Here is a 26,266-nt window from a genome sequence, read left to right as displayed (position 1 = left end):
AGAGAAGCAGATGGCAGATTGAGGCTCGTGTGATTCCTCCTTTTATGTTTCCAACAGCCGCCAGTGAGAATATAGTGGTAAGATTCCCTACCTATGGCTCCGTGGGTGTTTCTTTTTTGCCTCACCATGTCTTGTGTTCTTGTGCTGGGAGCAGAAGCAGAGACCCCTGCATGACAACTGCATTGGCCCATTCTGGCCTTTTCCAGTGTCATGACCTCAGGTCCACCTGCCTACAGCACAGGCTCTGATGTCCTCAGGTTTAAAGTAATACAAAAGGGAATCTGATGGGCTCTGGCCATCTTTTCCTGCTGGGCCTCCGTCTGAGCGGGCTCCTAGAGTGGCTATGCCTGGGTCACTGCTCATTGATTTCCTCTGAAGAGGGAGGGTGTCGTGCGGGACAGCCTGTGGGGTCTCTGGTCCCGCTCCCCACATAAGAACGCAGGACATGGTGAGGCCAAAAAGGAACACCCACGGAGCTATAGGTAGGGGAGTCATACCACTATAGTCTTGCTGGCGGCTGGGTTGGAGACACAGGAAGCAGGAGCCACACTGTTCGCAACCCTCACTGCATCGCTTGCAGGCTCAGCCACCATCTTCTTTCTAGCCCCCATTTTTCTGCTAGCATAGCCACGGCAGTTATATTAGTGGCCAACGGCTCATGGGTTACAGCTGACGGCCAACTAGCCACAGCTGATGGCCATCTGATCACAGTTGATGGCCATTTACTACCCAAGCTAGCACCTTTCCACATGAGGCCGAGAGCCTGGAAACTGCACTCTGGGGCTCTGTCCCCACAGAGGGAAACAGCACCACTTGGTAAAATGCAGACCCCCTAAGCAGCAGGGCCTGTGGAAGGGGCAGTTTCCCTGGAAGAAAGGCATCCTGGGTGGGTTCCTTCTGTCCAGAATACTCCTGTTACCCAAACCAGATGGTATCAGACAGTCGGGCTGACGCCTGACTCACCCTGGTCTTCTGAGGGGCTCTACTGGTGGGTACAGGACAACTGCTGGGGCATCACCGGTCGGATTGTGTGGCCCCTTGAAATGCACATAAATGGACATTTCTCACCTTGGAACTATCTCAGCTCTGATGCTTAGCTGGTGAAAGGGGAGTGTAGGAGATCCCTGGAGGCATTTTCCACTACCCTGCCTCGGTGTGGTAAATAGCTCCACGAGGGTTAATTGGTTTTCAGTTGATGAAATCACAGCAGAGTTATCCATTGTCGACAGCATAACAGATATTACTCCCTGGACACTTCCTCATTCCCTTCTGAGCCATTTCATTTTCTCAGTCTTGTAGGAAATGAACATTTGCATCAAAATGTCAGTGCCCCTTTGCAACAATGCCATAATGTTATTGTTTTCACCCCACTGTTAGGAAAAGTAGGTACTGCAAAAGCTGCCACACACTCATGCCTATTCACTGGCTGAGCCCCGTGGGGGCCGAGGAACATTGCTGAGCAGAATGCCTGGGTGGAGAGGCATTTCTACCCCCAAGGACCCTCTCCAGTGGCGGGCAGGGGACCTTCTGACGAGCATGGCAGTCCTGTTCCCATGACCAGGCCCTAGGAGTTTAGACCTCACCCCTTGACCTTCTCTGAGTCAGGGATAAATGCCAGCAGTGGGCAGGACCCTAGTTAACAAGCTGCGGTCTCCTCCACACTGTTAAGGATCATACTGGCCCCATGGGGCAATTCAATGGGTCCCTCACTCCATTTCCAGCAGAGAAGGACAAGGCTGCTTCTTGCCCCTAGGATAAGATTGAGGAATAAGATCAGACTTCAAACCTAGAGGGAAAAGTCAAAGAAAAACCCTTGCACTGTGTTTGGTCTGGGCTACAGGGGCCTGTAAGAGATACCAGTCAAGCGTTCTTTGGTGTGACCTTCTCTGGGGACTTGTCACCTGTGTATGGATGCAGAGGTCCTTTCTCAGCCTCAGCGTGCCTCTCTTTCTCAGCCTCCTCCCCTTCTCTTTCTTGGTATCTTTTCTCTTTAGAGATCATTAGTAACACTTTGCCTGGCTTGGACCAAGACGAAACTAGATTACTTTTGCCATCTCTTGGACCAGGATCTTCCACAGTAGTTCCTTCTCCACAGAAGGAAGTTAGTCCTGGGACAATCTGTTAGAAACTACCATCTCCCCAAATCACTCCCTTATACAATTCAATGTCTGACCTTCAAACAATGGCCTGTACTTTCCCTGATTATCTTTACATAGCAATAAAATAGGTATCAAAAGATGACTGGAGAGAATGCATTCGCTATAAATTGTCAGCCTGAAATGAATCCATCCAGGTAGTCTCTAAAACTAAAGCAGAGAGAAGTCTGTGTGGGGGTGGGGAGGGCGGGTGGGGAGTGCCTGAGGATCCAGGGGGTGCTATCCCACACCTCTGCTGAGTGCTTAGTAAAGCAGGTGGTGTTAAGAGCTAGTTAGTGGTTGAAAGTACACAGGGGCTCTGTAGTACGATTTCCTAGCCCACACATCTGCTATTTAGCATCAGACTAATGGAGAAGGAAAGGGCACAGGTCTCTGCAGGGGGGCCTTCTCCAAGGATAGGAGTTAGTCAAGGACACTAGGGCCAGGTAATGTCACCTCTGGGAAGCATGTAACAGTGACTAATACCCCTAGTGTTACGGATGCATTTATAAATCTGATATTAATACTCACTACATTATTTATGATCCCAAATATAAATAATTCAGTGTGTCCACATTTAGCAGGTTTCTGTTTAAAAAGCAGCTTTGCACTGGGTCTTGGCTCTTGACATTGATCCAGGAAGGACTGGGAGAGAAGCAGCTCGGCTCATGTTCCGTGCCCAGGGTGGCTGAGCTGCTCACTGTGGGGGGTGTTTCAACCCAGGTTCCACCCTGACATGGGGCATTCATTCAGCACCTCCACTACACTCTTTCTGTTTAGCCATCCATGTAATGAGGACAGTTGAGCTCAATGGTCTCTAAGGTTTGTTCCTGTCTTGAGATTCTCAGGACAATAAGGACTAAATAAAATCATAAGAAAAGATACAATATCCATGGCCCAAAATGGTTGCGCTTGACTGCCCCAATCTTGGCGTGAGCTGTGCCCAAGGTTGTTGGCTTCAGGCTATGACTTGCCAGTGGTCCCGGGCACAATGCTGGGGCTGCTTGGTGCCTTAGTTCCCGAGGTGTCTGCCTACTTGCCTTGTGGGGCTCTATGTCTTTGCTCTCTGTAAGATACTTGAGGTCAGAGACTTGTGTTTATCTTTATTTATTGCAGCACTAAGCAATAAATCAGTTCACAGTACATAGTGGGTCCTCGTCCATGAACAGTAGATGAAAAGTTCATGAGGCAGAGATGAGGTGGCTGTAACTCCTAATCCTTTACCAGAAGTTAAAGGATTTAACTTAACTTCATTGGCTTTCCCAGAAGTTCAGCTCTCTGTTCTTCATTCCAACAAGGTCAGTCTATCTCTTTTACCCTTTTTATGCCCAGAGGACTTTTGGAAAGTTAGAAAACAACCTGCATCTCGGCAAAACCCTCATTTTTTGCCTGTGGTTGGAGTTGAGCTGATTTCCACTCTTCCTAACAGTTGACCTCCCATTCCTTGGCTACGGAAATAGCAGGAGATGGAGTAGGTCAGGCAGCTGCAGGAATCTGCCAGTCTTGTGGCCTTGGGCAGGTCAATCCCCAGCCTGCTTGTTTATCGGCAAAACAAAAGGATAAGACTCAAAGATGTATAAGGCCATTTTCAACCCACAATTCTTTATGAAAATTAGGTGGGGAAAGAGGCAGTGGACTTGCTTTGAGTAACCCTAGGTTTAGCGGCACTCAAAGAGAAATTGTCCATGACGGCTTAAATGGTGGACGATTATTGCCGCAAACCCCAGGCCCTGTGAGTGAATTGCTCTGTTCCGTGGCCAAATAACTCCAGGTGCATTCCTGTGGGGGGAAGGAGGGGAGGAAGGCTAAAATTGGGTGATAGGTAAGTTCTAGGCAGGAAGAAGCATTTAGGGTGTTAAAGCTGAAGTCTGACTCAGCTAAATGTTCCTCAGTGCACCTATCCTTAGATCTTGTAGGAGAAACGGAATCATTCTATTTTCAAAGATAGTATGAGCCAATGGAGACTCAATTACCTCTTTTGAGACTGTGTTCTGGCTTGTGATCATGGGCGCAGTTTTCTTTTAATTGAAGTCTCTCTTCATGAGGCCCATTTCTCCTTCTTTAATCTTTTGAGTTAATGGTGAAGTTCTAGCCATGGTTACGAACCAACCTTCCTAATGCGTCCTCCTCTTTCTCCAAGAGGAAAATACCTTAAAATTACAAGGATTAGAAGCATTCCCCCTACTGTTCATGTCTCTTTCCAGCACCATTTTCAATTACTGTATCTCCTTTTCAAAACACAGTGATCTAAGGTTAAGTGTAACAGCCCCTCCAATAGATATAGGTGTATTTTCTGTTACCCTGCCCCCAAGTTGCATGTTTGCTTTTAAATAACACCAATTTCTAACTTAATTTAGCTGCTGTTTCACTGTGATTCCTAGATCATTTTCTCCCCAGAAACGCCTGTTTCCATTCTATGGTGCTCAACTCATTTATATATAATGGCATGTAATGACACTGAGAAATAGTAGGCAATGATGATTGTGATTTTCATAATGAAAATGAAAAACAAATGATGATGACCTAGTGTTGGTGACAGTAAATGGATTCTTGGGATGCACTAATGCTTGCAGGGGCATCCCCTCCCCTGGACTGCTCTAGTCCCAGGAAGCTATAGAGAGGGTCTCAAGCAATTGCCACTCAGTATTGTTCTATGACAATTTGTTTGGTCACAATGATCTCTAATGTCCTGGGGCCATTAATGCTTATTATTAAGCATTAACACATCCTTACCCGTATTTCTCCGAAAATAAGACATAACCAGAAAATAAACCCTAGCATGATTTTTCAGGATGCTCGTAATATAAGCTCTAAGATCACAGTTAAGATCATCAGCCAGACGGATGCATTTAGTACGTCCATTGCAACACATGACGGACATATTGAATTATAAAATTATAACATTAATATATAATTAAATATAAATAGTTGACATTAATATTTAAAATAAATGATAATATAAATTATAATTAAGTATTTGTAAACACCCAAGTGGGGCCTTTGGACTAGAGGTTAACGCTTATGTAAACAGATAAACTCGAGATTTATTGCCAAATGACCAATCAAAGTACAGACACAACGCATGAATAACGTGCGCACTTGATAACGAACGGACGTGGTTGTGTCTAATATGAATCTTCATAATTCAATATGTCGTGTGTTGTAACAGACGTACTTAATGCACTCATGTGAAATAATGAAACATTTTCTGAATTTTGGTGCCTGCAATTTTTCATCGGTTTTGTGTGGGCCATCATTCTTAACTGTCATCATTTTGTTGCCACTCCTGTCTCATAAGTCTTCAATTAACACTTGATTTAATGGTAGATTTAAAGGGAATAATATTGTGACCCCCAGACAAGATGAGTGCAAAAATATAGAGCTATTCCATCAAGTACAAGAAAGGAATCGTGGAGGAATCCTGGGGCAAGAATCTTACAGCTTCTGCAAAGAGAAGAAGTGGGATCTTCAAATAGTCTGAAAATGGAGAGCAGATTACAATAACCACAGTCAACATGTGGACGAGGGAAATACTAAGGTGCACAAGTATGGATCAGGTAGGCAACCATTATTTCCTGAGCTGGAAGACATCATCTGTGAATGGATTGCTGACAGGAGAGCAAAGGCTTTGGTTGTGTGCAGAACTGACATTCAAGCATTTGCCCTTGCAATGGTACCACAGTTAGAAATATCCCCAGAAGAATTCAAAGCATCACAACACTGGCTGGATGGCTTCCTTCAGCGATATGAACTGTCTCTAAGATCGACAACACTGTTCAAGCTGGAAGATACTGAAGTTATTAAATGTGCACTTGCATTCAAGTCCTTTGTTGATGGCATCGACTTTTCTAACTACCAACTCTCCAACATGATTGCTATGGATGAAACTGTTTATGGGCCAAGGATCTTAAACGACAATTGATCAGAGGGGTGCCTCATAAATCTACATTCCCTCCACTGGTTACAAAAGTGCATGTGTTACCTGTATTTTGGCAATTCATCTGGATGGCAAGAAAGCCCCACCTCTAATCATCACTAAGGGCAAGAAAGATAAGGTTGAACGTGTTGCAGGCATTTATGTCTTGAAACCAAAAAAGCCTGGTGCACACAAGCAGTTGTAAGGATGTGAGTCGATTTAATGCTGCCACTTGTTTTGTGAGGTGGCCAGAGGTCTGCTAGCCTGGGATTCAGCCAGCACTCACCGCGCTAAAGACATGAAGAACTTCCTTGCAGAGAGAAGAATAGATCAAATAATGATTCCCGCAGGAATGACTATCTCCAGACTCTTGATATTGCAATAAACAAACCATTCAAGGGCCATTTGCACATGGAAATCAATGACTACATTGAAATTAGAATGGAGAGAAATCAGCATAGAAACTGTGAAACCCAGCCTGCAAGAGGTCGTGACTTGGGTGAAGAATTCATGGGATAAAATAACTGACGGCTGTGTTGCCAGTGCTCTCCGAGCAGGCTACATGGACAAGAAGTGCTCATTTAAGGAGAGCTCTATTGCTGGACGTGAGAGATTGGGGCCAATGGTTCTACAGGAAATGGAATTGCAAGAAATTCAAGCCGGAATTCGGGGTTTGGAGAGTTATGATGTTCCAGAAGAAGATGACATGACTGTATTTGAATAAATGTAGATTTTTGTACATGAATAAATGAATACATGTAGATTGTTGTACATGAAGAAATAAGACATCCCCTGAAAATCAGCCTTAATGTGTCTTTTGGAGCAAAAATTAATATAAGACCTGGTCTTATTTTGGGGGAAATATGGTATCTTACTCAAAGACTTTGGATTTTCTGGCTGGTCTCAAGCATTCAGAGAGAAAAACCAGAGAAGACAAGTGGGTGCAAACCTCACTGAGGGCTCTGTGTCATTAGCAGCAGGGGAGCCCGCCCTGAAAGGACTCAAATGTGAGGGCTGGCTCCAAAGTGGGGTGGATGTAAGCGCATTACTGCAGCAGTATAACAAGCCCACGGCCTAGACTAGACTCTCCTCTCAGTCTCAGTCTCCCCACATATGAAAAGGAGATCATCCCGCCTCAGAAGTTACTCCTCTATGGGTGGTTGGCTGTGCGAGCAACTGGTGGGTTTTATTAAAGATATTTTTGATGCTTTCTGGAGTGTCTTTCCATTGAACTCAGTATGTTTATTGGACACCTGCCAGCCAGGCACTTTGCTAGGCACAAGGAAGAGGTAGTGACAAGATGACAAAGTTCTTGCCCTGAGGCACTGAAGCTCAGCAAACTGGGGAAGGAGGAAGTGGAAGGCACGGCATGGAGAAACACAAATTAGGAGGACTCAAGGACAAAGAAAGCCTGTGAGTTAACTGAGGAGAAAAAGATCACCTTTGATTTGAATTGCACTATAAAGAAGAACGTTTTTTTAAATTATAGATGTTTTCAAATATATTCAAGAGTAGAGAGAATACGATAATGGACTCCCTGTGCCAGCCTCGAACCTCAACACATGGTTTCATGTAAAACCCCACCCACTTCCCACTACAACCCCCACTGGATCATTTCCACTCATTTCCACTCTAATCCCAGAAAGCATATCATTTCATAAAAATATACCTCAATAAAGACTCTATTTTAATATAAGCACAATATAGTTATTATACTTAAAACAATTTTCTTAATATCATCAAATATGTAATCAGTACATATTGTCTCTAATTTTTTTTTTTTATACTTGGTTTGTTCAAACCAGGACACAAACTAGGTTGGTATGTCTCTTAAGTAGTTTCCTCCTGTCTTCTTTTCTTGCAATTTGTTGTTGTTGAAGAAACCACATTATCTGTCCTACAGTTTCCCTAAATCTGAATTTTGCTGATTACATCTCTAGAACATTTAATGTTCTTCTGTCCCCTATAATTTATATAAATTGGCGGTTCAGTCTAGAGCTTCATCAGGTGTGGGTTCAGTGTTATGGGCAAGACTCAATAGGTGGGGATGGGCCTTCCATCAGGAGGGTCACAAAGCCTGATGGTCTCTTTCTGTGATGTCAGCAGATGCTAATAATCGTCACTAGGTGTGATACTTTTTTGCTTATTATGGGTAATAATGATGCAGATAGTTGCTTTGCAATTATTTTATAACCCAGACATGTATGACTCTTGTGTTGTATCACATTTTAAAAAACAATGAACATGGTCGTTTTAATAGGCAGCATGGAGCCACTGAAGGCTTTGAGCGTTTTGGCCACAACTGGTCAAATCCATCATATAAAGCAGAGTGCCTCGCAGATTAAAGTGCTTAGCTGGGCCTTAACAGCTAAAATTCTAGTTTGTGAAACCCACAGGCCAAGTAAGCAGTAGTTTAATTGAGGCCTACACTCATGGGCCTACCCTTTGGAGTACTTACTGTTATAGAGTCGATTATGCTTCTGCCTTCCACCAGAGTCATTTCAGAGGGTGCCATGCAGCCCTGGTCAGGAGATACGTGAAAGACCCCTTATCTGCCGATGTTTGTAATAAATAAGAGTATATTTCTCAGGGTGGGTATTTCCAGCAGTTAATTAGGAATGAGTGAACCTCTGCCAGGGAAATTTGTGCATTTTGACCAATTAATACATGGCCTTGGGGAAACTTCCAAATATGAGAGAGGAAGGAGTCTCGTGTAGTCAACTACTTAACTTCAAATTCCAGAATCACTTCTTATAAGCTAGGACACTGTTGGTGAATTACTTAACCTTTTCAAGCCTCAGTGTTCCTCAACTGTAAAATGGGGGAATAATAGTACCCATCTCTCAGTGTTGTCTTGATTATTAAATGGATTGATGCTGACAAATCAGCAGGCAAGTAGTAAGGAACCAAAAAATGTTGGCTGTTATTATTAGGCAGTACATGATTCCTCTGACATTTGCTTCCCATACCTCAGAATAGCAAGCCTTGAAGTGCAGTCTTAAAATATAAATTGATGACGCTACCATGTTTCCCCGAAAATAAGACCTAGCCAGATAATCAGCTCTAACAATCAGTGTCTTTTGGAGCAAAAATTAATATAAGACCCAGTCTTATTTTACTATAAGACCAGGTCTTTATGATATGATGATATAAGATAAGATAAGATAAGATAAGATAAGATAAGATAAGATAAGATAAGATAAAATAAGATAAGATAAAATAAGATAATACAATACAATACAATACAATACAATACAATACAATACAATACAATATAATATATTATAATACCAGGTCTTATATTAGTCTTTGCTCCGAAAGATGCATTAGAGCTGATGGTCTGGCTAGGTCTTATTTTCGGGGAAACAGGGTAGGATTTAAAAATGGTTGCCTTCTTAGATCTCTGAAGGGACTTGGCTATGACAGCAATGTAGGTCAAATGGTTTCTTTTTCCTCTTTTTTTCTTTCATTTTTTATAGTAAGGCGATTTTGTGTATTCGGGAAACTGATGAACTTTCTGAGAGTCTGAGCAGAAATAAATTATTGAGCAGAAATAAATTATGATCATCACACTGATTGTCGGCCTGCTCCTTGGACCCTTTGCCAGAACCCTGCCAATGCCCCTGTGGGAATTGTAAAGTCATTAGAAACAAAGATGTAATTAACATCCAAAACAGGCAGGGAGACAAGTTGTCAAACTTTGTGATCTGCAAATAACTGAGAGGCTAAGATCACTGAAAAGAAAATTAAAACAGCAAAAGCCAAATTCGCCTGCCTTGTCCTTTACTTTGCTTTAATGACAGCCTAGCTTGAAGCTCATTGATGGATATGGGGACGTGATGGACTGAAAGCATCTCTAAAATTAGGTCCCTCTTTCAGTTCAGATGTGATTTCCAAAAGAGATGTTTTCCAGTATTCTTAACATTGTTGCTCTGTAGTCAGTGATCCATCCACAGTTATGTATTGAGCACAAGTGTTGATGTTAGGTTCTGGGGAGCCAGGAATAAGCAAGACAGACCTGTGCCTGGCCCTGGGGGACTTACATGCCAATGGTAGAGACAAATAAATGAGCAATTACAATATTGCGGAAAGATAATAAATGAGGAAAGATAATATAACCTAAAAAGAACCCAGTCTAATTACTGTCCAAAGGCAGTCTAGGAGGTAGTGTTCAAGGATTTAATAAGCACCAAGAATGGATACCATTTCTACCCCCGCTGCCATTGCCTTCATGTCGTTTCTCACTACTTTGTGCCTAGGGTCTCCCAACTATGCACAAAGAGCAGATTACTCTCCCATGAAGACCAATTGTATCATGTCAGGTACCTGCTCAAAAACCTTCTGGGCCTTTCACACTGACAGGGTTAAGTTTGAATTCTTTAACCTGGATCTAGAAGCTGACGGACACATTTGCAAGTATTAGGTTGGTGCAAAAGTAATCGCGGTTTTTGCAATTATTTTTAACCTTTGACACAGCGGGGGTGGGGGAGTGGGTTTTTTGCACAGTTTGATGCAGGGAGTGGTTGGGGAAGAAACAATACCAAATGAGGCATAGACTCAGGGACCTTCTTTGTTGTTTTGTCCTCTCCTGGTGAGCGCTTGGTATCTTCTGAGCTTACGCACCTGCACCTGGGAGCCTGCAGGGACCTGGGCTGTACGAGGTGTCCCAGTCCTGATGCTGGTTGGACTCTCCTTCATCTCAGCACTCACAGGTCTGATGAATATCCTGCATATCAGTTACAAGCAACAGTGGTCACTCTGGTTAATGAATGTCATCCAGGGATTGAAATGATCACTGATCCTGAGGCAGCCAAGGAAAAACATTTTAAACAGAGTAGATCAAATTTGTCCTAAGCAGGAAGTACATTATAACTCCTTAATCCCAATGGCTTTTCCACCTTTTATGTCAGCTCTCCAAACTTAAATATCGACTATGAGAGCACTTATGACATTGCATTTTAATAACCTGTCTCCTTGATGTCTCTCTGGTCCACCAGACTAGAGTCTTCTTCAGAAGCCATCATTTATTCATCTTTTAAACAAAACACCTGCCATAAAGCTTGATACACAATAGGCACTCAGTAAATGGTAAGTAAAGTCTGTCCTGTTGCTTTACAAAGCCATTTCTGAGAACCTTAGGTCACAATAATTTGTCCTTTCTCTGAAGTTTCACAGCAGTGATACGTCCTATTCATGTATTTTTTGTTTTATAACTTTTAAGTGAATTTTAAAAGTTCATTAGCATATTCTCTGTTCACAGAAAAAAAAAACATTATAAGTGCTGTTGTTGCCTAAGCAAGCTATTTGTAAACCATCATGTTCAACTCAGCAAACACTTATTGAACAATTGGTCTGGGCTGGGCTCTGGAATAGACACTGGAAATGAAATGGTGACTAGGCCCTGTCTTCAAGAAGCTTACAGTCCAAGAGAGCAGGTTAATTACAGCATCTGATGGCAAGTAAATGGCACAGGGGAGGGAATCCTTGCACTAGTGGTGGGTACTAAGGCTTCACAGGGAAAGTGAGTTAAGGGCCACCCAGGTGATAAGACTGGAAGATGGCCGGGCAGGAACCTGACAGGCAGAGAGGCCTGGGGTGCTGCCTGAAGAGTCTGGGTGGCAGGGTAACTGTCTAGCGGCCTGGGGGAGCTGAGATGAGCTGCTAGTGAGTACATGAGAGGACAATTACAGGCAGGCTTTAGGGCACACGAAGGGACTTGGACTTTATTCTGTAGACAATGGGATGCTTTGGGCAGAGAAACGCTGAGGTGATTCCAGTCTGGTTGCAGACTGAGGCGTGGGTTGGGGCTGCAGCAGCCAAAGAGGGCCAGGCAGAAGGCTACTGCATAGCCCAGGTGAGAAATTGTGAAGATTGGAACCAAAGCAATCCCAGCTTCCCTAAGCCTGTCCTTTTTGCCCCAGTTGCCTTTTCCTCTACTTCCATGCTCCCATATTCTCCAAAAGAGTGGGCAGTGGGGTCTAGTGACATTGAGGGTGTCTGCGTGGCACGTGGGCATGGACATTTGCAAGTCTGGTGTTTATTAGTGGAGATCACTCCAGAATGTCTTATCTCCCGCTAATACTCTTTGAGGGTACACGCTGCATCTCCCGCTCTCCCACTCTAACACAGTGCCCTGCATATATGTCTAAACTAATGAAGATTCACAAATACAGATGTGTCGATTAATCCATATATTTTACCTATAATATGTGCTTTTGGGGGGAGGATCAGTGTCAAGTGAACATTTTGTTCACTGTTGACATACATAAACAGAAACATTAATTAAAATTACACAGTATTAGTAATTTTAGTCTAACAGATATGTGGCATGAAAGCATGGCACAGAGTATAACCTGAACTGGGTCCAGAGCTCACCTTGGCCCTGAATCAATCCCGCTGCCCATCATGGGTTTAGTTAATTTCTTCAAGTTTCAGATGAAGCCTCTGACTCTACATCCAAATAATAGCTCCCATGAACAGAGTAAGAAACAGGCAATGATCAAATTCAATAATCAAACACGGCCCATGATCACAGGGTGTCTTTTTCCTTTTTTAATTCAGTAAGAAGAGCATTCCCCAATATACTACACAGGATTCATAATCTCCAGAGATTTCAAAATGGCAAATCAAACTGAAAAGCATCCACTCTGAGGATGTAGGAAGTGCTTTGGGATCTTGCTGCACCCCAGGGCCCCCATTAAAAGCCTCGTTTCCACTGTTCTGTGGGAGGGTGAGGCAAACCTGCCTCTCCTACAGAATCTTATGATTGAAAGCCCTGTGTTCCCTGGATGTTAGACAGAACTGGTAAATCTTGCAGTTACTCATTTAACCAACATTTATTGACCAACGATATGTTTTAGGCACGAAGGTGAAAACCACAAAAAATAATGGAAAGTGTCAAAAATAATGGAAAGTGTCTAGGTGCCCCTCTGTAACCAGGGATAAGTTGCTTAACCTTTTTGAGCCTCAGTTACTTATCTGTAAAATGGGGACACCCCCTCTGTGGGGTGTGATTAGGATTAATGAAGAGCTGCACCCAACTTGCAGGTATTCATAAAGTGAGTTCTCTACCCCTGCCTTGTAGGGATCTTAAAATCCACAAGTGAATACAAACATCAAATAACTAGAGAATCACCTACAAGCAGAGAATGATGTTGCATTAATTTATAGCAAACTGCTCAACATCAAACAAGGGAGCCTGCAGCTGCCCGGAGAGGAACTGCTCAGAAACTCAAGGTAATTTTTCCAAAATCCATTCTAACTCAGTGTTGACATAAATTCATCTTTATCTTAGCTTTAGCTTTGTGGCACTTTAAAAAAATCTGTAATATTAAAAGTAAATTAAATACTGCATATGACTAGGCATTGGAGATGTTTAGGGAGCAATTTCACAGTTGATGACTCAAGCCTCCCTGTCTGACGAAAATTCACATTTCCCCAGGGTTGGAGAAGCAGAGTCCCAGTACTGGGGAGGAGACGAGGACATGGGCAACGTGACCTGATTCAGGAAGGTAAGAACTTGGAAAGGGGGCACAGACATGCACGAGAAATGTCATTTTCTGAGACTTTAATGGGCCACATAAACAGATACTCTTGGTTACCGAAACTAGGTCAGGAAATGGGGATTATCCTCCCACAGTTGCAATCCTGCACGTAACTCAGATATGGAGGTGCACCAGGATTTGAGGGCCTCCATCTTTTGCCCTCGCCATGTTGCAGTCTCCTTCACCACCACTACCACCTGTTCCCACCGCCTGCCCTCGGTGGCTTTTGGGATCTTTGTGGAATGTGTGGTATGCTTTGTAGAGTACGTGTATGTTAGAGGAGGAGCTTCTGATTCTCAGCAGGAGAAGGACTTGGAGCTACTTCTCCAGTAGCAGGAGGAATCCCAGATGAGAATTTCACGTGCTCCAGTCTGCCCATCCATAGGGTAGGACTTGGCAGAAACAGAGCCTACGGCCCTTCTGGGTTTTCAGTGGGAGACTGGGCATTGGATTTGGTCATCCAAGGGACAGAGTTGAGTAGGGCTATGCTTCCGCCATTCCAAGGAGACAGCCAGAAACCCAAAGTCTGGGTAGAGTGGACTAGAAACCAGAAGACCCAACTTGGAACCAGGGACGGACAGAAACAAACCCTGTGGGTGAAGCCAAGTTAGTAATGAGAAGGGACTAAATCATACAGGAGACATCAGACTGGAGAAGCTTTGACAAACCTGACAAATTGCTATTGACCCAGCTGCAAGGGCTTTTCCCATAAAGGCATCTTACGGGCACTGAGCAGCTGCCAGCATGCCTGCAGGAGGCAGGCCAGGCTTGGAGGGGCAGTCTGCGTCTGCGGCCCAGGGCAATCCCTCTTGTCCCATAACAACAAGCTTAACATTCTTCCAGAGCTCAGGGCTTTGAACTCGCAAAGCATTTCACGTACGTTATTAAATCTGAGCCTCATGAAAGCCTCAGTATTAGTCCCCATTTTAAAGCTAGAAGATAATGAAAATAAGAGACTTACCCAAGGTCACTCAGCTTTTCAGTTGTGGTGTCTGGTATTGGATGATATACTCCTTCCTCCATATCCCTTCTTGAGTCTGTGGCCCTGGCTGTATTTATGCCCCATTCTATTCAATCTATTGGAAAGTTGGAACTATTCATTGCTCTTGGTTCACAGGCTGAATGACATTTTTCTAGGTGGTGGCCTACTAATAAGCCATTACCCTATTTCTGATCTCACCTGGCCCACCCAGACCTGATTGCCTACAATGTCCCCAAAGACAGGGTATAAACCATTTTGTCCACTCACCATCCATCCACCAATGCTGTGACATAGCTGCAAGAAATGACCCTCCCCTATGCCTCCACATTTTCTTTACTCCATTTGACTGTTTTTTAGCATAGCTGCTCATTCCCTGTGTAATATCACCTGGCTCTTAGACGAACCATGGCACTCACCCACTATTGAATAATCACCTATATGAAATCTCTACAAATACAGGTACCAATCAATCTGAAGTTAATTAATATAAAGCAACCAATCCCATTCAATTTATATGTTGGAATGGACATGGTTGGTTGGCTAAATATCAGTGCCATTTATAAGTACATCCTTCTTGGGATTGTCCTGGACTTGAAAGTACATTTGCCACCAACCTGTCCCATCTGTATTAGTCAAGAGTCCTTCAATTGAACTGACAGAAATCCATTCAAAAAATAGTCAAAGCATATAAATGACATTTACTGCCTTGAGTCCAAGGGAATTCAGGTATGGCTGGATCCAGGGGTTCAAACAATATCATCAGGACTCTTTCTTTCAGTATAGCTCTGTATTAGTTTCTTAGGGATGCTGTAGTAAAGTACCACAAACATCGTGGCTTCAAACAACAGAAATTTGTGAATGAACAATGTGAATGTACTTAATGCCATTTTAAAATGGTTAGAATGGTAACTTTTGTGTTATGTATATTTTACTACGATTAAAAACAAACAAACAAAACACCTGGAAATTTATTCTCACAGTTCTGGAGTTTAGAAGTCCAAAATCATGGTGCCCAAAGAACCATGCTCTCTCTGGAGTCCCTAAGGGAGAATCTTTCCTTGCCTCTTCTAGCTTCTGCTGGTTAACAACCGTCCTGAGCTTTCCTTGGTTTGTAGACACCTCACGTCAATCTCTGCGGGCATATTCCTTTTGAGTGTGTATGTCTCTATGTCTCTTTTTCTTCTTCTTGTAAGGACACCAGTCACTGGGGTCCACTGTAACCTAGTGTGACTGCATTTTAACTACTTATATCTACAGTGACTCTATTTCCAGGTAGACATGCATTTGGGAGTATCACTATTCATTGGGTACAATCTCTTAGCTCCATTAGCTTGTTTTCTTCATTTTCATGCAGGTTCCTAAGTGGCCAAAATAAAACCGGAAGAAACCCCCAGTAATTCCAGTAAAAGGGAGAAACCTCCGCCGGCCCCCAACACTATAACTGAGTTGATTCTTTCAGCTGGGATTAGGTACACAGCCCTGGAGCAATCACTGTCTAAGGTGATAGGTGATTCAGACCTCCCCTGAGGCAGGGCAGGCAGAGCCATGTGACTGATACACAATCTTTTCAAAATCTTATGGAAATATAAGACAGACACAAACAGCAGCTGTCCCCTACATTACTCCTCTTTTTCATAAATGTAGCTACGTTTTTGTTATTAGATCAGTATTGTTTTAAAGTATTAGTTCCACCTATAGAAACTTGGATCACCCGAACATGATGGCTTTGGTTTAGAAGGTACTAAATTGGGAGTTTCTTGAGGGCTAGGAATGGATATATGTCTATATCAGAGGAGTGCGTTCAACTAGGATTTATAGCAAGACTGTAATTTATGAAAATCCCCAACTCCTCATTCACATAATTAAGTCAGAAATTTAAGGGGAGGGACTCTTAGATGATACAAAAAAAGTGACAGGTAACATTCAGGTGCTTTTAGAACTATGGGGTATTCTGAGCATAATTAATTTGTTAAATGAAGACCTAAAGTGAATTTCAAAATGCTCCCCCCTCCGTCTCTACACGGCTGAATGCCATTTTGCAGCTTTTCTGTTCTCATTAAGGAATCAGCAGATTCATCCACAGAAGCGCCACCTTCAACCCAGACTTGCCGGAACGAACTCAGAGTCACAATCGGTTCTGCCCAACAGCTGCTCGGTACACCTCACTTCTTCATATTTCTGAAATGCAAGTGAGGGAACAAGCATGATTCCCCTTTCCTGAAGGGCAAGGTCAAAGGCTTTACCGGAAGAGATTCTGTCATCCAGAGTCAGGAAAGTAAATAGAGTTCATCCCCTCCAGGGTGACATTTGGGGCAGAGGCTAGCAATGTTCTCTGGCAACTTGCACTTTGAATGACTTTTCTAAATGCTTGCTTACCTCAATGAGAAGATTTATCTAGACAGAGATGCCTGCTGTCATTTCATTAATTTGCTTAGTCAGCAAGTGGATGGAACTGGCCCCTGGGTTAGATCTGGCAGAACGTCAGCATCCTCCGTGGGGCCTCCATTTGCCTGGCCCTGCTTGTGCTTCAGCTAACAACCTGCTTTTCCAAAACCCTGATGCGTGAATGATGGTTTGGACTTAAGCACCACACAAACACTAAGAGACTCTATGCCCTGCCCCTACCTCACCTCACATAATAGGAAGAGGGTTATGAAACGGCTTTTTTTTTTTTTTTTTTTTGCCTCATCTGAGTTGGCAGTGATTTTTACAACTCCCAAACTAACTTAGGGGCAAGATCCTCAGAAGTAACAAAGCATCCGGCAGATGCATTTCCTTCACCAGTCCCCACCCCAGATGGCATCAAACAGTGGTGCTTGAGACACCTAAGAGATCAGGCAGTCCCATGAACCAGAGACAAAAGTCTGCAGGTAAGAAAATGGGAAAAGGAGACTGAAGGATCAGAGGAGACATATAGATCATTAATATTGCCAAAGGGGATGAGGGAAAGTTAAACGGCCACTGGCAATGCAGGTATAGGGTAACCAACTTGTCCCAGTTTGCCTAGGACTTGCCCAGTTCTAAAACTGAAAGTCCCACATCCTGGGAACACTCTCATTCCTGGACAAACTTGGATGGTGGTCGCCCTGGGTAGACATAACATGAGCAGGTGGGGAAGAGCCTGAAATGCACTCTGGCATCACTTGTGGCTGAATACACTTAAAATTTGAAAATTGCCACTTTTGACCCTGTGTCCCTGGTCACAGGAAGCCGACCTGGGCATGCCTGCAAGGGAGAGCATGGCCTTCAAAGGTTTCTCAGGGACAGATACCCACATCCCCAGGAAGCTGCCCTGTGCTGCATGCAGTGCAGGTCTGGCTTCAGTACCTTCTCATTCATCATTCCGCTCTTGTGTGGACCTCAGACCGCCCTGCTGCTGGGCTCGGCATAGCCTCCTTGAACTGGCCCACTCACAGAACCGCTGTGCCTTCCAACCCCTCTATACCATAGGATTGGGCTCAGGACCTTGCCCGCCCCTCCCCGCCCACTGGTCTTGACCTTGGCCTCCTGACCAGGTGTTGACAACTCACCTTGGGCCCAGTAACACTCAGCCCAGAGTACAAAAGTGTGTCTATTTTGCGAGTGAAGAAGCTCTCCTGTGGTTCCCCCTCCTCCTGGCTGCCCGACTTGCAAGCATGGAATAGACCCATGTGAAGATACCTACTCTTTCAGTGGCAAAAAGCAGCACATGGGTCTTAATTTTCCTACAACGACCATTTTTCAATTCACATACTCATTAACGTGTTTTGTTTTTTTTTTAATATTTATTGAGGAAATCAGCACATGCCAGATGTTAATGTAGTCACTTGGGATATAGCAGAGAATAAGACAGGGAAAGCCTTTGCTCATGCAGTTTACTTATGTCCTGGAGAGGGAAATATAATAACTGAGAATGTAAACAAATGAGCAATAGCATTTCAGAAAGTAATAAGCACTTTGAAGATGATAACAAGGAGGTGTAACCTTCCTGGGGAGGAGGCTTAACTCCCTTTACCTTTAGGGACCTTCCCACCTCAAGGGTGTAGCCTAACGACTCCTCAAAGGACCCTGCACTGCTCCCTGCTGGCCAGGGTCAGCAGGACAAGCCCGAATCTCGAGGGGTTGCTTTCTTCACAAACTGTTTCTGTTTTGCCTCCCCGCCCTCCTCCCCTCACCATTTGTGTAAGCCACAGTCTTAGCACTGTTGCTGGGGCTTTTGGAATGGAGAATATCTTAGGAATGGAGCATCTCTTGGTAAATTCCCTTCTTGAGATATTCTCTGTCAAAACAGGTCTCTGGAGAGCTGAAGCCTGCAGTTTGGAGCCTAGGCCTTGGAGTCAGCCAGCCTGAGTTCCCTTCCTTCGCCCTCATCTGTCTTACTAACTGGCACTGGTCCTTCAAAATCTGATTCAAGGGAAGGCTTTCCAGGGCAGATGCTTGAGTCAGAATTTGAAAGACCAGTGCCAGTTAGCAAGACGGGTGAAAGCCTCCCCAGGCCCCCTGCAACATGAGTACCCAAGAGTATGAGCCTATGAATGCCACATGGGCATGGACAAGTCTTATTAATGTTTTACCAATCAGAGTGTCTGAGGCATAGATGGGATTCCATAAACATATATTGAATGCATGCATAAATAAATAAGTGAATCTGGAGCTCCATAAGCAAGCCTGGATGTGATAAACCTGGTCCCCCAGCTCAGTCCAGAAGTTCACGATGAAAGGCAAAGTAAACTTACTTTCCCACAAATCGCATCATGCACGATCAAAAAGATCAGAAAGCATCTCTTGGGTGGTTCGAACTGGCTCTCCTAGAGGCGAGAAGCAAAACTATTTCTGTGAAAGCCACACAACCCCTCACCCCCAGAGTACACTGCTTTGGAGCATCTATTGATCTTTAAGAAAAGTATAATTTAACAAAAGTGCTGCTTCCAGCTCCTTGTCTTGTTCCCTGAATTCCCTCAATGTATTTCCAGCTGTAATGTGAAATTCAACTGTGTGTGTCAGCTCTGGTGATGGTGAAATCCCTAGCTCACCGCTGGCTTGTTGGAAGAAAGCTGTCTTCACAGCTATCTCTGGACAAGATGTTAATTTCTGACAGACTGGAATTAAAAATCTTCCAAGCAGCTCAGATCTCCCGGGCTCTGCTGGAGTGGAAGCAGCAGTGAAGGTTAAGCCTGATGAGCCTTGACTCAAGGCCAAGGTCTTGTGGCAACTCCTGTGGGCTGCTGCCTGCAGAGCAGAGAAGGGGCTTTTCAAAGTTGTTTGAGGAATAATGAAATGTCAGAAAGTCAACTCTTGCTAAATGCTCTTGTTGTGAATAATAAGAAATCATCACAAATCTCTGATATTGAAGGATTACAATATCCTTTCAGCAACCTCCTGTCCCTTATCTTGGCCTGGAAGGTCGTTATCAAAGTTCCAGTTTGCTGAAATGTTACCCCTCTGTTTTCTTTGTGGTTAGGGAAATTGATTTTCTGCCTAATCCCCATTCTGGTTAGTAGCAAGATGGCTCTATTATGATGATAAGAACACTTGACTTGCTAGACAGGCTGGGGCAAGTCATGGACGTTAAGAGTCTCCATTTCCAGTGGAACCCACAGTGTGGTTGTGAGGTTCAGCTATGAAGTTGTGTGTGAACATGCTTTTGTAAACTGTAAAGCACTGTACAAATATATTATTATGGGCCACTGTAAATTACTAATTTTGAAGAAAACTATGCTAAATATCATGATAGCTCTTTAATGAATCATAAAGCATTTTAGAAACTCCCAATGGTTTGGTGGTGTAATTTTGAATTTTGCTTGTTATAGTCATGACCAGATTTCCTAAGCTCCTGAACCTGTAGATGACTAAAGTATTTAGGGGACTCCCACAGTTAGGATGTGATAATAGTAGATCTCACCACAAGATGGCACTATTGGTGACATTTCTTTGCCTTGATTGCTTAAAACAGACCTAACATTTGAGTGGCCCAGGTCAAGAGTACAAAGGGAGGTCTTCATGTCACAGGTTTAATCATTTAAAAGTTAATCAAGCTAATACACAAAGTAAATAAAATGTTTTCTATCTTGAAAAGCGTATCTTCCTAATGAAATGGAAGGCCAAGGGCAAATTTAGAATTCTGAGATCCTCAGAGTTCTGGGCAGAAGCAGGGTTGTTCAGGGACGGTTGGCATTCAGCGTCCCTCCTTGAGCTCCACCTTTCACTGTGAGGGCCCTGCATGTGTGCTTCCAAACTCCATCCACACCCCTGACCCCTCGGCCTTGAGCTACCCTCAGAAACCAGACCATAACAGACACCCTGGCATGCTCTGGAGGTAGGCTCGGGATTTGGGGCAGGCATTGGAGGCCCTGAGCACCCACAGAATGCTCTAGAACAGATGTCAGCTGACTTTTCTATAAAGGGTCAGATAATATATATTTTAGGCTTTCTGAGCTGTATGGTCTCTGTCACAATTCAACTTTGCCATTACACCCTGCAAGCAGCCATAGATGATACATAAATGAATGGTGTAGCTGTGTTCCAATAAAGCTTTATTTACAAAAATGGCAGCCAGTCAGATTTGGTCCACAGGCCTTCGTTTGCATGCATCTGGTCTAGACACTGGGGCTAGAGTTGCCAAATGAAATACAGGACATCCAGTCAAACTTCAATTCCGGATAAGCAGTGAATAATTTTTTAGTGTAAGTATGTCTCAAATACTAAAAATATGAGTGGCTGTTTGTCTGAAATTCAAATTTAACTGTGTGTCATGTATGTTTATTTGCTAAATCTGGCCACTCTAGCTGCAATGGGGGCTCTAGGTAGGACTATCCCATTGGTCCTGAGACTCCTCACTGCACAGGGAAGTACACAGCCAGAGGGAGGTGAGAATGTAGCCTCGAAAGCTCAACTACTAGGGTACTAGTGGTTTTTTAAATGACAATTTTTGTGCTTTCAAAGATAGTGTATGTTTTATAATTTAAATAGCTGATCTTGTAGTTTGGACATGTATTTATTAAATAACTATTTATTGATCGATTTCCTGGTATGTGCCAGGCACAGAGGGACACACAATGGAACCAAAAAAAGGGGGGGGGGCATGACCCCTGTCTTATGGGATTTATACAGGAGGCAGACGTTATGCCAAATTCACCTAACAGATAATTACAAATTGGAGGGCTATGAAGATAAGAATAACAAAGGAGATAAATAAACTGGAAGGCAAGTCACATCTGGCAAGTGATGTTTGGTCTGAGATACAAAGGGGAGAAGATTCCAGGCAGAGGAAGTGCCTGAGTAAAGACCCTAGCTGGCACCTGAGAGAGGGGCTGAGGTGTAGTGAGTGTCAGTGAGGGAGGCAGCCATGAGAAAGGAGGAGCAGGGGCTGTGTGCGGCAGGCTTTGCTGTGTAGGTTCTGGGTTGCCATTCATTCGGAGTGCAGCAGGAAGTCCTGCAGGTTTTCTCACAGGGAGGGAATACGATTCAACTCTCATTTTCAGGAACACGCACACACTTGCTGTTTCTTCCTGCAGAGAGGACAGGGGCAAGAAGAGGGGTAGACTTCATTTGGAGGTCACTGCAGTAGTGCTGGATAGAGGGCATGTGAGAATTGCACAGCTTGGAGAAGCATGTGCAGGTGGTGGATGGGAGTGGGGTCAAGAGGGAGGGACGTGTCACGACTGTCTCCTGGGTTTCTGGTTTCACCGAGATGAGGGAAAGTGGAAGTGATGCAGGTGTGAGAGGAAGAGGACATGTCCATTGTTCGCATGTAAAGTTGGATGTGCTTCTGGTTATTCCAAGTGGACATATCAAGTGAGCAGGTAAACATACTTGTCTGTGGCGCAGAAGAGAGGTCAAGACTGGAAATGGAAGATGGCGGGAGGCAGGTTGGGGCCTATGGAAGGCATTTAGAGCCATGAGAATAGCTGGAACCTAAGATGAGGAAGATGAGGAAAAGATAAAATACATACATAACTAGGTACCCTCACTCCCATAAGTATTTGCATGGTAGGCCCTCACCATGGAAGGAGTGATTATAAAAGATGAATGGGTGACTTTTGAATGAGTGAATGAATACCTTCACTTCCCTCCCTTATTGGTTAGGAAATAGATCTTGAACCTTCCAGAATTTTCTTCAATAGAATGGCAGCCAGTGAAGCGGGAGGCTCTTAGAACAAATCTAACGTGCACTTCCCAGTCTGAGATGGTTGCCCTGCCTTCAGACCTTAGTCAAACACACTGGGCTCAGGAGCCTTGGGAGGTCTGTGCTCAGCTCACCAGGATGATGGGTGGCGCGTGTTGTTATAAATACCTAGAGGGAAATCATGGGGTTCCCATAATTCATATTAGTGACATTTCTCATTCCTAGTAAATAACCTTGTGTTCTGACCTGTAACACTGTGAAATGCTAACAAAGCCATGAGGAAATTAAAATCCCTTGATGTGGCTCAGAGCCTGCCCACACGGATCCTGTCCAGGTGACAAAAGGTCTGCTAGATCCTGGGAAGAAACAAAGGAAGAAAAAGGTTACAGAGGAAGTAGCTGTGTGGTGAAATGCCAAAGTACAAGAGTTTATCTGGACCAAAGAGGTACCCTTTACATAAAAGAATTCCAAGCCAAGGGTCACTAGCAGGTCTGAGAACCAACTCTCACAAGTAAAATGGAAACTGATGATTAAAAGAAGACCCGGAACAAAATCAGGCACGTAGCCGAACTTTCCCTTTAAAGAGCACTTTAAATTTGTCAAAATGCTTTTTCATATATATCACCTTATTTTAATTTTCCAGAAATCTCACAAAGTAGCTATGGCAGGGATTAAGGTTTCCGTTTAACAGATAAACAGAGTGAGACAGGCTCAGAGAAATTAAGCAACTGGCCTAAGGTCACACAGCAATCTGGGCAGGTGGTGGTCAGGACACAGGTCTCCTGAGCACTTTGGTTGATCATTGTAGCACAGTATCTTTCAGAAGAATATCAGGAAACAAAATGAGGTCAATACAAGGCCTCACTGATCCTGCAGAGAATTTTCTTCCCAGCAGTCAGCAGACGTCTATGGCTGTTACGCCTCTGTGCCCAGCAACATTTGGAGTCTGCAGAAACAGAAGCCATTGGTTAAGACATATCAGCAGGGTTCCCAAATAGGTGTCCTATGGAAAGCCTGTGTTTTCCAAAGCAGAGTAATGGCTATTACTGGAAGGCATGGAGGCAGCATCAATATCAATTAGTTGCTACACACTGTTGCTGTCCATTCCTGGGAAAGGAGACCCGGAGCCAGACTGCTCGGCAGTGCAGCTCTTAGCATCTGTGACCTTGAACGGAGTCATAAGGCCTCATCTGCCTTACATCCTTTCAAGCTCTCTCCCTGTTCCTTTTACAGAAACCTTCATTAGCGTTAACCTCTGAACTTGCAGAAATTCAACCTAACTCCTGCCCCAACAGGGTAAGCCTTGGTGTGGATGGGATAGGAGCAAGAGTATGAGACCAAGGCCCTACCAAGAATTCTGGTTGGCACAGGGGCCTAGAGACTAGATTAGAATAAGACCTAACCGGAAAATGAGCTCTAGCGTGATTTTTTAGGATGACAGCCCCTGAACATAAGCCCTAATGCATCTTTTGGAGCAAAACTTAATATAAGACCCAGTCTTTTTTGGGGGGAAACACAGTAACACAGCCAAGCCAATAGCACTCAGTTAAGATTTACTAATTTGCATTACCATAAAGGAATAGAAGAGGGACGAAGTAGAGAATGGGATCACTCAAAAAGACACAGCTTCTCCTTCAAATCCATAAGAAAAAGAGACAACGCATAGGAAAACAGGCAGAATACCTAAATGGGTACCTCGCAAAACAGAGTATCTAAACAATCCATCAGCACGTGAGTAGGTGCTCAGTATGGGTACCATCAGGGAAATGCCAAGGAAGACCACCCGAGATGCCACTATACATCTATTAGAATGGTTAGAGTGAAGTAGATGGACCACACCAGAAAATGTGGAGCCCCGGAAGTCTCACACTCTAGTAACCAGTTCAATGCATAGATGGTGGACAACCATGTGATAGCACTTACTAAAGCTGAACTATTCAATTCCCATGATCCAGCAATGCTACTCCAAGATATAGATATAAACCCACCATACATGTGTTCACCAAAAGACTCATACTAGAATGCTCATACGAGCGTTTTTGGAACAACCCCAAACTGGAAATTATCCCAATGCCCCTCAACAGTAGACTAGATAAAGAATAATATATTCACACAATGGAATATTATGTAGCAATGAAAATGAACAAACTGCAAGGACACCGTCGAATCTTATCAATATAATGTGAAACAAAAGAGGCTAGACGCAAAAGAGTACCCGCTGGGGGCTTACGTTTATATGAAGTTTGAAATGGGCAAACTGACTCCAGAGTGTTAGAAGTCACCAGGGTGAGCATTGCTGCAACGTGGTGACTGAGGGGACCCTGGAGCCTGCTGGTCCTGTTTTGCTGGTGCTGTTTGCTCTGGGTGCTGCTTACATGAGTGCGTTCGTCGGTTTATGAACGTTCTTTGTGTACTCATGACTTACTCATGTTACTGAATGCATTTTATACTTCCGTAAAAATATTTTTAAGTTGAGAGAGACAGAGAAAAGAAGAAGAAGGAGAAGGAGGAGGAGGAGGAGGAGGAGGAGGAGGAGGAGGAGGAGGAGGAGGAGGAGGAGGAGGAGAAGGAAGAGAAGGAGAAGGAGGAGAAGAAGAAGGAGAAGAAGAAGGAGAAAAAGAAGACAAAGATTTCACCAGTATTCGTAATTCTGCTGCTTCTGCTATTGCTGTCATGCAACGTGGCGCAGCTTGGGAAGTAGAGAAGGGAAAGAAACCTGTTCTTTCTCTCCATTACCCCCCATAACACATCCTTTCTTGGTAGATTTTTCTCTTTTCCCTTCTCCTTTATTTACTTTTCAACTTAGATCTTCGCTCTTTTGGAAGGCCTGATCAGAGGGAAGCTTTTGAGACCGATGTGGTATTAGGAAACTGCATCCATGGAAGAAGCCCAGGTCACACTTTTTTTGGTGGCAGATTAGGTCACAGGAGCAAGAGGCAGGTTTAAATCGTGGAGACTTTGCATTAGACAATGAGGATACTTAGAGCTGCCGGTACCCACAGGGTCAAATGTACATTTTAGACAGATAACTGGAACAGCAGCTGTATAGGGCTGAAGAGGGATGAAATTAGAGCCAGGGAAGTGGCTTAGGATCCTATTTTAATGGTTTGAGCCAGAAATTGTATTTGTCTTAAAAATGAAGCTTTATTGTTTCCTCCTATTCTCTCTACCTTATCCATATATAAATGATAATACAGTGGCAGATGAAACATCCATAGGAGAGGATGGAGAGGAGGACGGAGGTAAGTGGCTGGGGTCAGACAGGAGGAGAATGCAGCTCAGGGGAAGAGAGGCATGCAGGCATCATGAGGAATTAATTGTGGCCTGGGATTTAACCTGGCAAATGATACCATCAGGCGCCCAGTTAAGAGCTTCAAGAAGTTTAGTTCCCTCTGAGCTAAAAACCAGCTTTGATCATTAAATATCACATTTTGTTTTTCCAGAATAGTTTGGTCTTTATTCTTTAAGCACACATTGATTTATTTCTTTTTTTCTGGGCAAAGATACCTATACTTGAACTGCTGTGGCTAAAACAGCTCTTTGTGCTCTGAGTCTCAGTAGCCTGCTTGTGGGAAGAGAATATGT

Source organism: Rhinolophus hipposideros, assembly GCF_964194185.1.
Source record: "Rhinolophus hipposideros genome assembly, chromosome: 5".
In the NCBI taxonomy this organism is placed as follows: Eukaryota; Metazoa; Chordata; class Mammalia; order Chiroptera; family Rhinolophidae; genus Rhinolophus; species Rhinolophus hipposideros.
Note: the sequence above shows the minus strand (reverse complement) of the source record.